The following is a 15,327-nucleotide window of genomic DNA, read 5'->3' as shown; positions in this document are numbered from 1 at the left end:
TTCCACCGCTGTGATGTTTTATCCTCCAGACCCTTCCTCCTCCAACCTTGGTAGTTGTGACGTGGGCATCTTGTATCTCTTCAGCGGTCAGTTTGGGTGCTCAGCCAGTTCTGGGAGTCACGAGAAGCAAGAACTTGGCGTTCTTACTAGAGAGTATATGAAAAATGGTCCCAAAGAGTAAACAGAAGCAGTATTTGAATGCCCACTGTGGGCTAGATGTTTAGTCTTAGAACCTTCTCCGTGGCTCTATGAGCTAATTCTAGGTTCGTTTTCCATTTTATATTGTTAAAAAACAAGACAACAGTTCCAAATGGAGTCACTTATGCTAAGCCCCACGTCACCAAACAGAGACTTAATTACAGTGTGGGTTCTCCCAGAAATGGAATCCTAAATGAGACAATCAGGACTCTCCTGAGTAGCGCGGGCAAGGTCATCTGCCAGATAGACCCCAGCTGTCTCCTAAGGAACGTGACCTTGTAATCATCAACATGCTTTTTTTTTTTTTTTTTTTGCCTAATATAACCCCGTTCCAGCTCCAGTCTGCCTGTAGAAGACACTCCTTTTGTACAGCAACCCGGGGTTCCAATCTATCTTCTAGATTGGATGTTTGTTCTACTTGAATGGAGTTTTCCTCACACTTTCAGAAATTCTAACAGGCCCTAGTTTATCTTTTAACAATGTATATGAGAAACGTTTGGCTCAAAGGTTAAACAATTTGAGAGGTTGGATAATTTGCCCTAGATGGGTAGAGGAGGGGGATCAAGCCAGGTAACCATGGTTACCAGGTGGCCATAAAGCCAACATTGTTCTGCCAGATTCAACTTGACGAGAGACAAGTCAGTGAAAGAGGAGAAACCTTGTGGGAGAAAGCTTTTGAGATGGGAAAATGGACCTTTTCCTTCATTTTTGTTCCCGTGGTCTCCCTGGAAACGTGGTCACTTCCATTCTCCTGGGCCAATGGTAAGGTATGAATTTCTCTGGGTTGGAAATGCCAACCTTTCTCCTTTATTGGAAGGACAATTAATTTTAAAAATTAATTTTAAAAAGGCATTGAATCCCTGATATTTAGTTCTTAAAGACTAAGTCTCATGGGAGTGTATTTAATCAATCACCTTGTGAACATTTGTTGAATCCCTACTACATGTAAAGCACTAGGCTTTTATTTTTTTTATTACTTTAACAATTCTTTTTAAATTGGGGTATAATTAACACAAAGTGTTATACTGGTTCCAGGTGTTCAAGGTAACGATTCAACACTTCTATCCATTCCTTCGTGCTCATCACGTGCTCAGCGTTAGTCCCTTTATCTACTTCTCCCCGCCCCCACTCACCTTCCTTCTGGCAACCGCCAGTTGGTTCTATTTCATAGTCATTTGTCTCTTTTTTTTCTTTGCTTTGTTGCTGAAATGCCCCATATGAGTGAAATCATATGGTATGTGTCTTTATCTGCCTGACTTATTTCACTTAGCATTGTACTGTCTAGCTTCATTCCATGTCACCGCAAATGGCAAGATTTCATTCTATTTTCATGGATGAATAATATTCCATTGTATATACACACCACATCTTCTTTCTCCCCTTTATCAGTGGGCGCCTGGGTTCCTTCCATCGCTTGGTTATTGAAAATAAGGCTGCGATAAACATAGGGGTACCCCTATCTTTTCCATCTAGTGTTTTCATTTTCTCTGGGTCAAAAGCCAACAGTGGGATTACTGCATCATACGATAATTCTACTTTTAATTTTTTGAGGAACCGCCGTGCCTACAGCAATTTACATTCCTACCAGCCATGCACAAGGCTTTCATTTTCCCCACATCCTTGCCAACACTTGTTTGTTCTTGTGTTTTTGATCTTAGCCATTCTGACAGGTGTAAAGTGATACTTCACTGTGGTTTTAATTTGCATTTCCCTGAAAATAAGTGACGTTGAGCACCTTTTTGTGTGTGTTGGCCATGTGAATGTCTTCTTTGGAAAAGTGTCTATTCAGGTCCTCTGCCTATTTTTTACTGGATTATTTGTGGCTTTCTTTCTTTCTTTCTTTCTTTCTTTCTTTCTTTCTTTCTTTTTTGGTGTTGAGTTACCTGAGTTCTTTATAAAATGAGTATTAACCCCTTATCTGATATACTTGCAAATATATTCTCCCACCCCTTAAGGATTTTTTTTATGGTTTTCTTCACTGTGCAGAAGCGTTTTATTTCAGTTTCCTCCCAATAGTTTAATTTTACATTTGTTCCCCTTGCCTCAGGAGATCTATCTAAAAAAATGTTTCTGTGGCCATGTCAAAGAAATGACTGCCTATGTTTTCTTCTAGAAATTTTATGGTTTCAGGTCTCACATTTACGTCTTTAATCCATGTGGGGTTTATTTTTGTGGATGGCGAAAGAAGGTGGTCTAACATTCTTTTGTGTGTTGCTGTCCAGGTAATTGTGGGTTTATTTCTTGCTCTCTATTCTTTTCCATTGATTTGTGTGTCTATGTCTGTCCCAGTAACATACTGTTTTGATTACTATAGTTTTGTAATATATCTTGAAATCTGAGATTCTGATACATCCAGTTTTGTTCTTCTTTTTCAAGATGGCTTTGGCTATGCAGGTTTTTTTTTTTTGTGGTTCCATACAAATTTTAAGATTATTTGTTCTAGTTTTGTGAAAAATGCTGTTGGTATTTTGATTGGGATTGCATTAAATGTGTACATTTTACACATTTTAACAATATTGTTCCTTCGAATCCATGAACATGGAATGTCTTTCCATTTGTTTGTATCATCTTCAGTTTCTTTCATCGATGTTTTATAGTTTTCAGAGTCTTTTACCTCCTTGGCTAAGTTTATTCCTAGGTATTTTATTATTTTTGGTGCAATTGTAAATGGGATTGTTTTCTCTATGTCTCTTTCTGCTACATTATTAGTGTCTAGAAATGCAACATATTTCTTTACATATAAATTTTGTATCTTATGACTTTGCTGAATTTATTTATCAGTTTTAGTAACTTCTTTGGTGGGGTCTTTAGAGTTTTTCTTTTTTTAAAAAAAGATTTATTTTATTTTTAGAGAAAGAGCGTGAGGAGTGAGCAGGCAGAGGGAGAGAGAGAGAAAGAGAGAGAGAATCTTAAGTAGGCTCGATGCTCAGTGTGGAGCCCCACACGCGGCTCAGTCCCATAACCCTGGGACCATGACCTGAGCCAAAATCAAGAGTTGGACGCTCAACTGGCAAGCCACCCAGGTGCCCTGAGTTTTTAGGGTTTTCTATACATAGTATCATGCAAATAGTGACAGTTTTACTTCTCCTTGCCAATTTGGATGCCTTTTATTTCTTTTTCAATGTGGATGCTTTTCATTTCTTTTTCTTATCTGATTTTTGTGGCTGGGCCTTTCAGTACTATGTCGAATAAAAGTGGTGAGAGTGGGCATCCTTGCCTAGTTGTTAATTTTAGAGGAAAAACTCAAGTTTTTCACAATTGGGGATGATGTTACCTGTGAGGTTTTCATATGTGGCCTTTATTATGTTGAAGATATGTTCTCTCTAAACCTATTTTCCTGAGAGCTTTTTTTTTTATCACATATGGATGCTGCACTTTCTCGAATGTCTTTTATTTATTTTTGCATCTATTGAGATGATCATGTGGTTTTTTTTATCCTTTCTCTTGGGATATACCATATTGATTGATTTGTGAATATTGAACAACACTTGAATTCCTGGAATAAATCCCACTTGATAGTGGTGAATGAATTTTTAAAAACAATTTAATATTTATTTATTTTTGAGAGAGAGAGAGAGAGAGACAGCATGAGCAGGGGAGGGGCAGAAGGTGATGGAGACACAGAATCTGAAGCAGCTCCAGGCTCTGAACTGTCAGCACAGAAGCCGATTCAGGGATCAAACCCACGAACCATGAAGTCATGCTCTGAGCCAACGTGGGACACTTAACTGACTGAGCCACTCAGGCAACCCGATGAATGATTTTTTAAATGTCTCCTTGGATTCAGTTTGCTAATATATTGTTGAGGAATTCTGCATCTGTGTTTATCAGACATACTGGCTCGAAGTTCTATTGATTGTTGTGTCTTTATCTGGTTTTCACATCTGGGTGATGCAAACCTCCTGGAATGAATTTGGAAGCTTTCCTTAATCTTCTGTTTTTTAGAATAGTTTGAGAAAAATAGGTATTAATCCCTTCTTTAAATGTTTGGTAGAATTCAGCTGTGAAGCTACCTGGTCCTAGACTTCTGGGGGTCTTTTGATGACTGATCCAATTTCATTGCTAGTAATAGGTCTATTCAAGTTTTTCTATTTCTTTCCGATTCATCTTTGGAAATTTGTATGTTTCTAGGAATTTATTCCTTTCTTCCAGGTTGTCCAATTTGTCGGCATATAATTTTTCATAGTATTATAATTCCTTGTATTCCTGTGGTAGTCATTTCTCCTTCATTCCTGATTTTATTTATTTGAGTCCTCTCTCTTCTTTTTTATAAATGAGTCTGGCTGAAGATTTATCAATTTTGTTGCTCTTTTCAAAGAACCAGTTCCTGGTTTCACTTATTTGTTCTGGTTGTTTTTCTTTTCCTTTTGTTTCTATTTCTTTCTGCTCTAATTTTTATTATTTCCTTCTTTCTACTGGCTTTGGGTAAAGCACTCTGTGGAATGCTGTGAAAGATACAAAGATGTTCTTTATACGTCACCTGAGCAGTCAGAAAAAGAAAGGAGACAAAATAGTTTGATACATAAACATCTAACCTAAACCATAAGGGATCATATGAGCCTGTTGAATTAAGCCTGTGTGTCCTGATTTTGGCGACACACCGGAATCACCTTGTGAACTCTACAAAGTGCTGAGGTCTAGACCTTCCCACAGAGGTCTTGTTTTAATTGGCCTGATGCCCCATTGCCCCCTGCCCCCCATGGTTGTTCTTTTAAGTTTCCTAGGTGATTCTAACATGCAGCCAAGGCTCAGAGCCATGAACCACAGTAACCCAAACTACCTTTTCCAGCTCTCAGATTGCATAAGTCTAAACTGATGTGAGGAAACCTTGGATGTTCAGAGGGCTGGGGTAGGAGGAAACCATTGGATTATTTTATCTCAGTTCAACCTCACAGGGATTACACTTCACCTTCACTCAGTCTACGGCAGCCCCGTCCCTTCTCCCACGCATCCCCATCACGGCCTCCAGAACGACCTGCCATCTGCCTTCACAGGACGGAGAGACCTTTGCTCCCTCTGGAGTTTAGTTTGTAGAACACTTTGAATCCATAGTTCCCAGTAGCTTCTTCTTTTTTAAACAAATATGTGTTTGCTAGTTTATCCAGTTTTCTGTTTCTTTTTCCTCTTCTCCAGGGGATGGTGGTGGGTGTGATCATTTCTTCTGTATTCCAGTTGTAAGTGGTTCTCTCTTTGGTGCTGGGAAGCCCTGCAAAAGGGAAGCGTGCAAATTACCGTACAGGAAGATTCATCTGGGGGCAAAGGCAGGACCAGTTAAATGTAGGAGAGCCAGGATACGGGCAGGAGAGAGGATGTTGTAAGAATGGAGCGGAAGTTGATGAATGAGAGGGATATTATGAGAGAATAGGCTTCAACTTCTAGGGAAAGACTCAAATTCGTGTCTGACTCTGACGCCTGAACTCTTCCGTCTCCTTTGTGTAATTGGCCAAAGGAAGCTACTGCGCCTGCTGAATGACTAAGATAGAAATAATGCTCTTTGTTGGGCTCAAGCTGTTACCCCGGCGTAATTGTGGAAGACACTTCGGCTCCTGGACTCCTGCAGAGAACTTTGTGTTATCTGAGAAGGAACGAGACGGGGCAGAAAACGGAGGCCAAACTTGTGGGGATGAGCGCTGGGTACTGTGTGAATTCTACTCCCGAGACCAATATTGCACTGTAGAGTAACTACAACTTAAATAAAAATAAAAATAAAAATAAAAAAAGGAAATGTATGCCAAAACTCATGGTAAGATTGTTAGCACCTAGAACATCCCCTAAATGTCTCCTTTGTCCTTTTTTTGGGTGGTGTTTGTCATTAACAGGAGTGTAGACTTTCTGATTGGTGATTGGATATGGAAGCATGGAAGACTTCTGTTTTAAAAACTGTTTCTTCTAATTCAGTGATTTAACTTCCAGAAATCTGTCTTAAGACATAAATGCAGGCAAAGATTTGTGTAGAAAGTTATTTATAATAAGGATACATTTAGAAGTTATTGATATTTCTTACATTAAGGGATGATATATGTCTGTAAAATCATGTATATATGATTATAAAAATCTCTGAAACAACTAAAATGGCCGTCTTATGGAACTGGTTAGAAAGCTATAATATAGGGCGCCTGGGTGGCTCAGTCGGTTAAGCGTCAGACTTTGGCTCAAGTCATGTTCTTACAGTTTGTGAGTTCAAACCCCGTGTTGCGCTCTGTGCTAACAGCTCAGAGCGTGGAGCCTGCTTCAGATTCTGTCTTTCTGCCCTTCTCCCTCTCACACTCTGTCTCTTTCAAAAATAAAAAAAATTTTTAAACTATAATATATTCATACAATGGAAAACAGCAACAATGAAAAATAATGAGATAAACATACATGTACAGATTTGACGGGATCTCTAATGCATATTATTGTATAGTATGGTGTCATTTTTGTCATATACAAATGCTACTTATGTATATTATATGCTAATTCATAGAAAAAGTCCTATAAGTCTAGAAGGATATGTATCAAACTGTTAATAGAGCTAAGTTAGTTTTGGAGGTAAAGTGGGTGGAAAGGATAAAGCAGGACCTTTATGTTTTATTCTATAAACTTCTATATTTGGGTATTCTACAGGCAGAACAATTAAATCTATTACATATATAATTGAAAATATTAAAATCTGGAAAATCATAAGAGCTTTTAAATACAGAGAACAAACGAAGGTTGATGGAGGGAGGTGGGGGGATGGGCTCACTGGGGGACGGGCATTAGGGAAGACACTTGTTGGGACGAGCTGGCGTCCTACGTAAGCGGTGAGTCACCGGGTTCTGCTCCTGAAAGCAATGCTACACTATATGTTAAGTAACTTGAATTTTAAAAAATAGTAAAATCTTAAAGGTCTTGAGTTTTAGTTTTCTTCTTCTGGGCCTTCTCTTGAAGCTTGGCTGCTTATTGCAAGATTTAAAAACAAGCTACCTTCTCTTCTAGAACTCTGACGTGGTTTCGTAACATTAAACCAATCAGACAATGGCTTTGGGGTGAACCGGCGACCCGGTGAGGTTGCAGGCAAGGTGTGCTGAAGCCGGTGTCTGTGGGGGGAGGATGTGGTCACCTGATGCAGAAGGAGGTGCTCTAGATGACGGTGACAGGGTGTTGTCACTGGACAGCCAGGGGTGGCCTGGGTCCTGTGACGTGAGTTGGTAGCTCAGAAAGAGCACCCCGGCCTTCATTCCCACATCCCTCTACCCTGGCCGCTGGTGTAGAGAAGAAAGGAGGCTGCCGTAGCCTGGTGCTGGGGGCGGGGGTGCAGGAGGGCAGCTGGTGCGCCACCAAGACCAGGGAAAGGGCACAGTCTTTAGTAAAAAGTAGCAGGTTTTATTTGGGATTGGGAACAGACGGTCTTTTAATTCACGTCCTTTCTTCTTTATCCCCTTTTGACTCAAGCCAGTCAATGCAGTGTGCTCCTTCCTAGTTTGGGAAAGAACTCTCAGAGTGGAGTTTCTGGAAGGGACCCCAGCTCACCCAGTCCCGCCCCTGGGCGTCCGGGCGCACAGCCCAGCAGCCCGGAGCCCAGACCCAACTTGTGCGGCTTTGTCACCCCTCTGGCTCTCTTGAAAGCAGCTCCTGGTGACACGCATTAACCAGAGACCGAGATGAGCCCCAGAGGGAGGGTGTCCCCGCTCTGAGCCCGGCTGTCACTCTCAGATCAGCGTCAGCTGTGTGGAATAGAAGGCTCAGGGTCTTTAGGTCTGTGTTTGCCAGCGCAGACCAACTGGACATGGCTGTCTCCCATTAGCCTGGCTTTTCGGGCTGTTCATTCTCTTGGGCGTCTTTTGCAGCATCATGAGGAGGGTTTCCATCTGTTTTTATTTCTGACCCCCATGGGAATGAAATAAAATTTAAGTCAAACTCTTTTTTTTAATCAATCAATTTTAATGCAAAGATGCAAGATATACTTGGTCTGGATAATATTCTTTTTTTTATTTTTAAATTTTTATTTAAATCCAAGTTAGTCGGGGCACCTGGGTGGCTCAGTCAGTTAAGCATCCAATTTCGGCTCAGGTCATGATCTTACAATTCATGAGTTCGAGCCCCATGTTGGGCTCTGTGCTGACAGCTCAGAGCCTGGAGCCTGCTTTGGATTCTGTGTCTCTCTCTCTCTCTCTCTGCCCCTCCCCTGCTCATGCTCTCTCTCTCTCTCAAAAATAAACAAACATGAAAAAGATTAAAAATTAAATAAATCCAAGTTAGTTAACATACAACATTGTGTTGGTTTCCAGAGGAGACCCACTGATTCATCACTTACATGAAGCACCCAGTGCCCATCCCTACAAACACCCTCCTTAGTGCCCGTCCCCCGTTTAGCCCAGCCCCCACCCGCCACCCCTCCAGTGACCCTCAGTTTGTTCTCTGTGTTTAAGAGTCTCTTATAGTTTGTCTCCCTCTCTTTTTATCCTATTTTTCCTTCCCTTCCCCTATGTTCATCTGTTTTGTTTCTTAAATTCCACATATGAGTGAAATCCTATGACGTTTATGGGTAAGATTCCTTCAACAGGTGTCTCCTTTACAAGGGTGTAAACAGGAGAATAATTAAGAGGAATTTTGTGTCGTTTCGTGAGGTCTGCCGAACTTGGCCAGGTCGGTGGGTCAGGCAGGCTTTGCCTTGAGCCAGAGACAGTTTGACGTGCGGACCTCACAGGGTGAGGCTGGCCCTGCTCAGGCTCCAGTCCCAGAGGGCCGCTTGGGCAGGCCAGACACTCAAGCGTGGGAAAGAAGTCAGCCAAGTGCGAAAACCAGGTGACAGCAGCATTGTCTGCTAATGACACTAGTAGTAGTGATAACGCTAAAAAGACGTGCTGGCAGGTGATCCAGGGACCTTGATGTTCACCCTCCCTCTCTCTCCTGTTCCTTCTGCTTCTAATAACATTAGCATCGTATTTGAGAGGAAAGAGCCCCAGGCCGGGAATTAGAGCGGGCGACAATCTCAGAGTCGCCACTAAGGACCTGGTTTGGGGCAAACCACTTAAAATCTGGATACCAGTATTCCATATCCTGCTCCTTCGCAGTCTGATCCCGGCGTTCCCTTCTACCTCGAAGATTCCGGGGCCTGTGCCCTCAGCCCTTACTTTGTCTTTTCCTCTTAGCATCAGGGCTGAGATGATTTTTTTTTAAAGATTTCACTCTCCCCTTTCCAGATGGTTTGGCCCAGCATTCCTTGGACCCCAGGAAGTGAATAGCCCGGGATTGAGGATTTTTCCACCCTCTCCAGGATAGGAAGGGGTGTGTCAATAGGAGATTAAGAGGTGCAGGTGAGTCAAACTGTCTTAAATCTGTCATCCCTGATGGGAAAGAGAGAGAGAGAGACAGAGACGGAGAGACAGAGAGAGACGGAGAGAGGCTGTGCGCTCCCAGCTGGTCCCGGGGTTGGAGGGTTGCTGCACTGTCTCCTGTTCCATCTCTCGGCCAGGCCCTCAGGCACCTGCGACACACCTGCCACGTCTCTGTTTTGCCCAGGAAGGCTGTGTTGTTGTAAGTGGACTGACCTCCTTCAAGGCCCTGGAAAGTTTCAAGGAGGAGGCGGGGCTACCGCCAGGCACATTCAATATGATGGGGATTTGTCATACTGCAGCTTCATTCAGAATGATTCAGGGAGTAGAAATCCGTAGTCAGAGATGAGTGGGGCCTTTCAGACACTGATAGATCACAGTCACCCACGAGGAGAGAAAAAGGAAGGAACAGAGTTATCGCCGCCTGCTCTGTTCTGTGCCAAGAGAGAGGGATGTGGAGGAAGTTTCTACTCCCGTGATTCCCTGGAGAGTAAGACAGTTTAGCTTATTTTTAAAGGTTTCCTAAAACATGAGCTCCAAACAGCTTTCCACATGGCTTAGCTGTTTGTTTCAAAAAATCTTCAACTCCCATGGAGTCTTTTCCTTTCAGAAATTCCCAGAAAATTTCACAGTTGCATCAATACATGAAGTCTCTTCATCAGCAAGGGCTCATCTGTTTTTTTTTTAAATTCTTTAATGTTTATTTAATTTTGAAAGAGACAGAGACAGAGCATGGGAGGGGAAGGGGCAGAGAGAGAGGGAGACACAGAATCCGAAGCAGCTCCAGGTTCCGAGCTGTCAGCACAGAGCCTGACACGGGGCTCGAATCCACAAACCGTGAGATCATGACCTGAGCCGAAGTCGAACGCTCAGCCCAGTGATCCCCCGAGGTGCCCCGGAGCTCATCTTTTTTACTGGGGACCATCCAAGGAGTGGGAAAAAGGTTAGACACTGGGACATAAGACCCTGTAATTTCTCAAAGGACTCCTTCTGAGTCATTGATCTGAAAATACGTCTACATCAGCCTCTGGGGAGGGTGTGTGATAATAACCATTGATTACTTAGGAATCTGAGAGCTAGATGGTTCGGGAAGCTGCGTGGGCGGAGCTCTTTGATCCTAACTTAACTCAGGGGAAAATAAACAAGCACACTGACTCATGCATCTTCATGGTTGCTAATGAAGGTAGTGGGTTGCTGCCAGTGGTGTTTGAATTCTTATTTTTAAGCAGTGTCCCCAGGGGGCCAGACAGCTGACTTGACCACGGAAGCACCTGGTGAGAGTGGCCAAGTAGGGGGCCACGGAGGACTCTATTGTAAGAGCAGGGTATGCTTGTGTGCACAGCATGGTCTGGGATAGAGAAATTCAGACATCACACGAAAGGCCGCTAACGGGAGATTAATTGGGTAGATAACAGCACATCCAATACCACGGAGTCCTCTTCCCCGAATGTGCCCTGCAGTGAAGACTTGACTGCATGTGATTTGTTATGAGTTATTACAGGAGTGTTGCTAGGAGCGTGAGAAGGAGGCAGGAGTGGGAAAGGGAAAGAAATCAAGCCAGGGAGTGATTTCAGACAAACGCCAGCACACACTCGATCCCTTTGGGTGATCCCTGGAGTGTGAGTTGTGCCAACTGGAGGCCAGGCGCAGGGCTGTCATAATCGTGCAGGTGCTTCCGGTTCTAGGGCAGATCCCGGGCGAGCCTTAGCAGGTGCTCGCAGCTAGAGAGAAGTGCGCATAAGCCAGGAGATGGACACACGCTGAGCTGGTTCGACTCTACCTACCTACTCAACTATTGAAAAGAATGCAGTGCTAAGTCCTCCCATTGAAAGTCCTTTCTGATAAATGCTGATCAAATAGGCAAGTTAACAAGTAACATATTCTAAGGTGTTTCCTGGCACCAAACCATTCTCCACCCCCAGCTGGGTATCCAGTGATTCAGTTCAATTCCAACACGCCTGGAGAGTCAGTCCCGCAAGACCACTGCCACAGCAGATGACGGTTCCAAGGCCCAGGCCATCACCGGTACTTCTGGCTGGCTGGCTACGTATTGGAGGTCCCAGGATCCCCTCCTCAGGTTTAAGAATTTGTTAGAGTGGCCCATGGAGCTCAGGAAGACACTTGCACCTACATTTCCTGGCTTATTATAAAGGATACAGTTCAGGACTAGGTGAATGGAAGAGAGGCCCAGGGTGAGGTATGCAGGAAGGGGCATGGAGCGTCCAGTGCCATCTCTGGTGCACCACCCTCCCAGCACCTGCCTGTTCAACCCGGAAGCTCATCAAATCTCATGCAAGAGTTTTTATAGAGCTTGTCCTCCAGCCCCTCCCCCCTTCCCTGAGGCTAGTGGACGGAGCTGAAAGTTGCAGTTCTCTGATCACTTGGGTCCAGCCCCATCCCGAAGCTGTCTAGGGGCCTTACCTGTGTCACCTACTGGCGTAAAGTCAGGTGTGACCTAAAGGGGTACCTTATGCATAACAAGGCTCTCCAGTTACTCAGGAAATCCCAAGAATTTTAGGAGCTCTGTTCCAGGAACTGGGGGCAAAGCTCAAATAGATTGCTTATTATATGACACAGATATTATATCATTTTTTAAATTAGAAAAATGTATGTATCTGTGCGTGTAAAGAAAAAAGTCTGGATGGAAACAGACTCAACTGTTAATTGTGTTACTACATGAAGGCCTGAGGGGGGGGTGGACCAGCAGGGGGGGACGTCCAGATTTATGGGCAAGCGTGTTATGCTTTATGACAGGAAAACTAACGCAGCACGCGAGACCTCTGCTGTGTGACAATGGTGTGCGCTTCTGTCGTCCATGGGCAGCTGTGTCTGCAGTTCTCGGAACCAGACAGGCTTACTGAGTGAGAGGGACCTAGTGATTGCTTGGTGCGTATCGTGATGTTTCCCTGCAATGAACAAAACTTTGAAGGCTACAATTACCTACAATACTGGACTAGAAATTGTGGCTTCAGTGGTCTCCGTTCCGGATGCCTGTTTGTCATTTTAGGCTGTCTTAGGAAACATGCTTTTAGCCTGGTGCCTCCTCTTCATGCTTGAGTCCCCATCCGTTGGATGGTCATTAGTTTAGCCTCTGCTCCCTGTGGGGGGTCTGTCTGGGTGGAAAAGCTACTCTAATACTCTGCCTTCAGCCTGAATTGGTAGCTCTGCCAGACGCTTAATTTGCAGGTAAAATCAAATTAAGATCTGATGGTAGGTATTATAGATCCAGGCTGATATAATCCTTTCCTCTGGCCAGTAAACAACCAAGAAGAACCATGAGAAAGTCTGCAAAAGTGGTTACCGACACCCCTGTAATCGCAGAGTCTGAAATGAAGTCTTGTATATGGTGTTGTGTTAGGCTCCAGGCAAAGAAAACTGCATGAAGAAAGTCTCTTCACTTTAGAGCTGCAAGGGTTGCATCAGACCAACTCTTGTTTCAATTCATCCACCCATCCTTTAGTCTGTCCATCCGTCCATCCATCCACCCATCCACCTAGTCACCTACCAATCTACTCACTTACACATTCATTCACCCACCCACCTATCTACCCACCCATCCATGCACCCATTTGTCTACCTACTGATTCACCTGTCCATCCATCCATCCATCCATCCACCCATCCACCCACTCACCCACCCATCCATCCATCCACCCATCTGTCCATCCATCCACCCGTCCACCCATCCACCCACCCACCCATCCATCCATCCATCCACCCTCCCATCCATCCACCCATCCATCCATCCATCCATCCATCCATGCATCCATCCATCCATGTTTATAATAATTACCAAGAGGGTGTCATAAGGCAGGCAATGTGCTGGCATTCTTCCTAGTCTTTTGACATTTATCTGTCGCAAACACACTTGAAATTCACCTCCAACTTTTACCTACAGCCTTTCACATACATTAGAAACCATTTTAGTACCTCTGACTGCTTCTCATTAGGGTGTGTTTTCTCCTGGGCCTGGGTTTGTAGTTACTTTTGTCTCTCAGTGGTGCCACACCAGATGATAACAACCAGCATGTACTGAGTGCTTATTACATGTCTGTGCAAAGCTCTCTATATGCTCTGTCTCATTTAATCCTTACAGAGACCCTAAGACGTATGTATTATCTACATTTTAATCCTCTTTATTGTGAAATAGAATGTATATAAAAACAGGTACACCACAAAGAAGGTGTGGCTCAATAATTGATCAAAGAGCTAAGTCGTATATTTATAACGAGGTAAAAAATAGAACATTGTAGCTCCCAGAAGCCCTCGGTGGGCCCCTTTTTCAAGTATCACCCGTTCCTTACCTTCCAGAAGTCACTGCTATCCTCAACCTCTGATTTTTATTTTGCAGTTTTACCATGTAAGCATGCGTCTCTAAACAGTATAGTTTAGTCCTGCTTGTTTTTTAAACACAAATCATACTGTATGTTTTTTTAGTGACATTCAATTTTTAAGATTCATCCTTTTATCCAATTATTTTTTCTGTATACTATTTTATTATATGAAAACAGCACAATTTATTTTCCAATCTTCTATTTTTGGACATTTGTGATTCTCCAATTTGGGGCAATTATTACAAATGTTACTATGAACATTCTTGCGCATGACTCTTAGTGCAAAGAGGCTACATTTCAGTCGGATACGCAAGCAGGACTGAAATCGCTTGGTGGTAGGCATGCGTTGAATTTGGTAGGCGATGCTAAGTGGTTTTCCAAACTGGTTGTACTAAGTGACCCTTCCACACATAGGGCTCTGGTGTGTTTATGGAACTGCATCCCGTCTTTTTAATTCCAGATCTTCTGATGGTTTGTAGTGATATCTAGCTTTGATTTTATTTTGAGTGTATTATGCAATATTAGGTCAAATGACTTTTTGTATATTTTTCAGACATTTGTATGTCACCATTTGCAAGATATGGTGTGAAGTCTTGTACCAACTTTATTGAGGCATAATTGCTGTTTAATTCTTTAAATGCTCTTTTGATATTTTCTTTTTTTATTAAAAATTTTTTTAACATTTGTTTATTTTTGAGAGACAGAGACAGATCATGAGCAAGGGAGGGGAAGAGAGAGAGGGACACACAGAATCCGAAGCAGGCTCCAGGCTCTGAGCTGTCAGCACAGAGCCCAACGTGGGGCTCAAACTCATGGACTGCGAGATCATGACCTGAGCTGAAGTCGGACACTCAATCAACTGAACCAGCCAGGTGCCCCGATGTAGCTTTAAAATAAAATTTGGTATCTGATAAAGTAGATCATCTTACTTTCTTCCTATTTAAGATTATCTTGGCTAGACTTGGCCCATTGGATTTCCATTTGATTCTAGAATAAGCTTTCCAATTGCCATAAATATCTTGCTGGGATTTTTATTTAGACAGCATTGATTCTGTAGATAACTTTGGGGAATTGATATCTTTATAGTATTGGGTTTTTCATTGCATGAATATGGCTTATTCCTTGTCTTATTTAGGTTTTTAATATTTTCTCATCATGATACTTGGTACTGTTTTGTTCTCACACATGTTTTATCACATATATTTTTAGGTATTCTTTTGACATTTTATTTGCAATAATTTCAAACTTATAGAAGCCCTGAGAAATTAAATCCCTTATTCTCTGTACTCAGACTTGACCTCAGAAACTTGCCACATTTGTTTGTCTTTCTCTCTCTTTCTCATTCTACCTATAGGTATTTTTATTTTTTATTTTCTAAATCATTTGAGAGTAGATTGCATAAATCATTTCCCTTTACTCTTTAATATTAACATGTGCATTTTCTTTTTTTTTAATTCTTTTAATGTGTATTCATTTTTGAGAGACAGAGTGGGCAGGGGA

The sequence above is a fragment of the Suricata suricatta genome, chromosome 10 (assembly GCF_006229205.1).
Source record: "Suricata suricatta isolate VVHF042 chromosome 10, meerkat_22Aug2017_6uvM2_HiC, whole genome shotgun sequence".
Classification (NCBI taxonomy): domain Eukaryota; kingdom Metazoa; phylum Chordata; class Mammalia; order Carnivora; family Herpestidae; genus Suricata; species Suricata suricatta.
Note: the sequence above shows the minus strand (reverse complement) of the source record.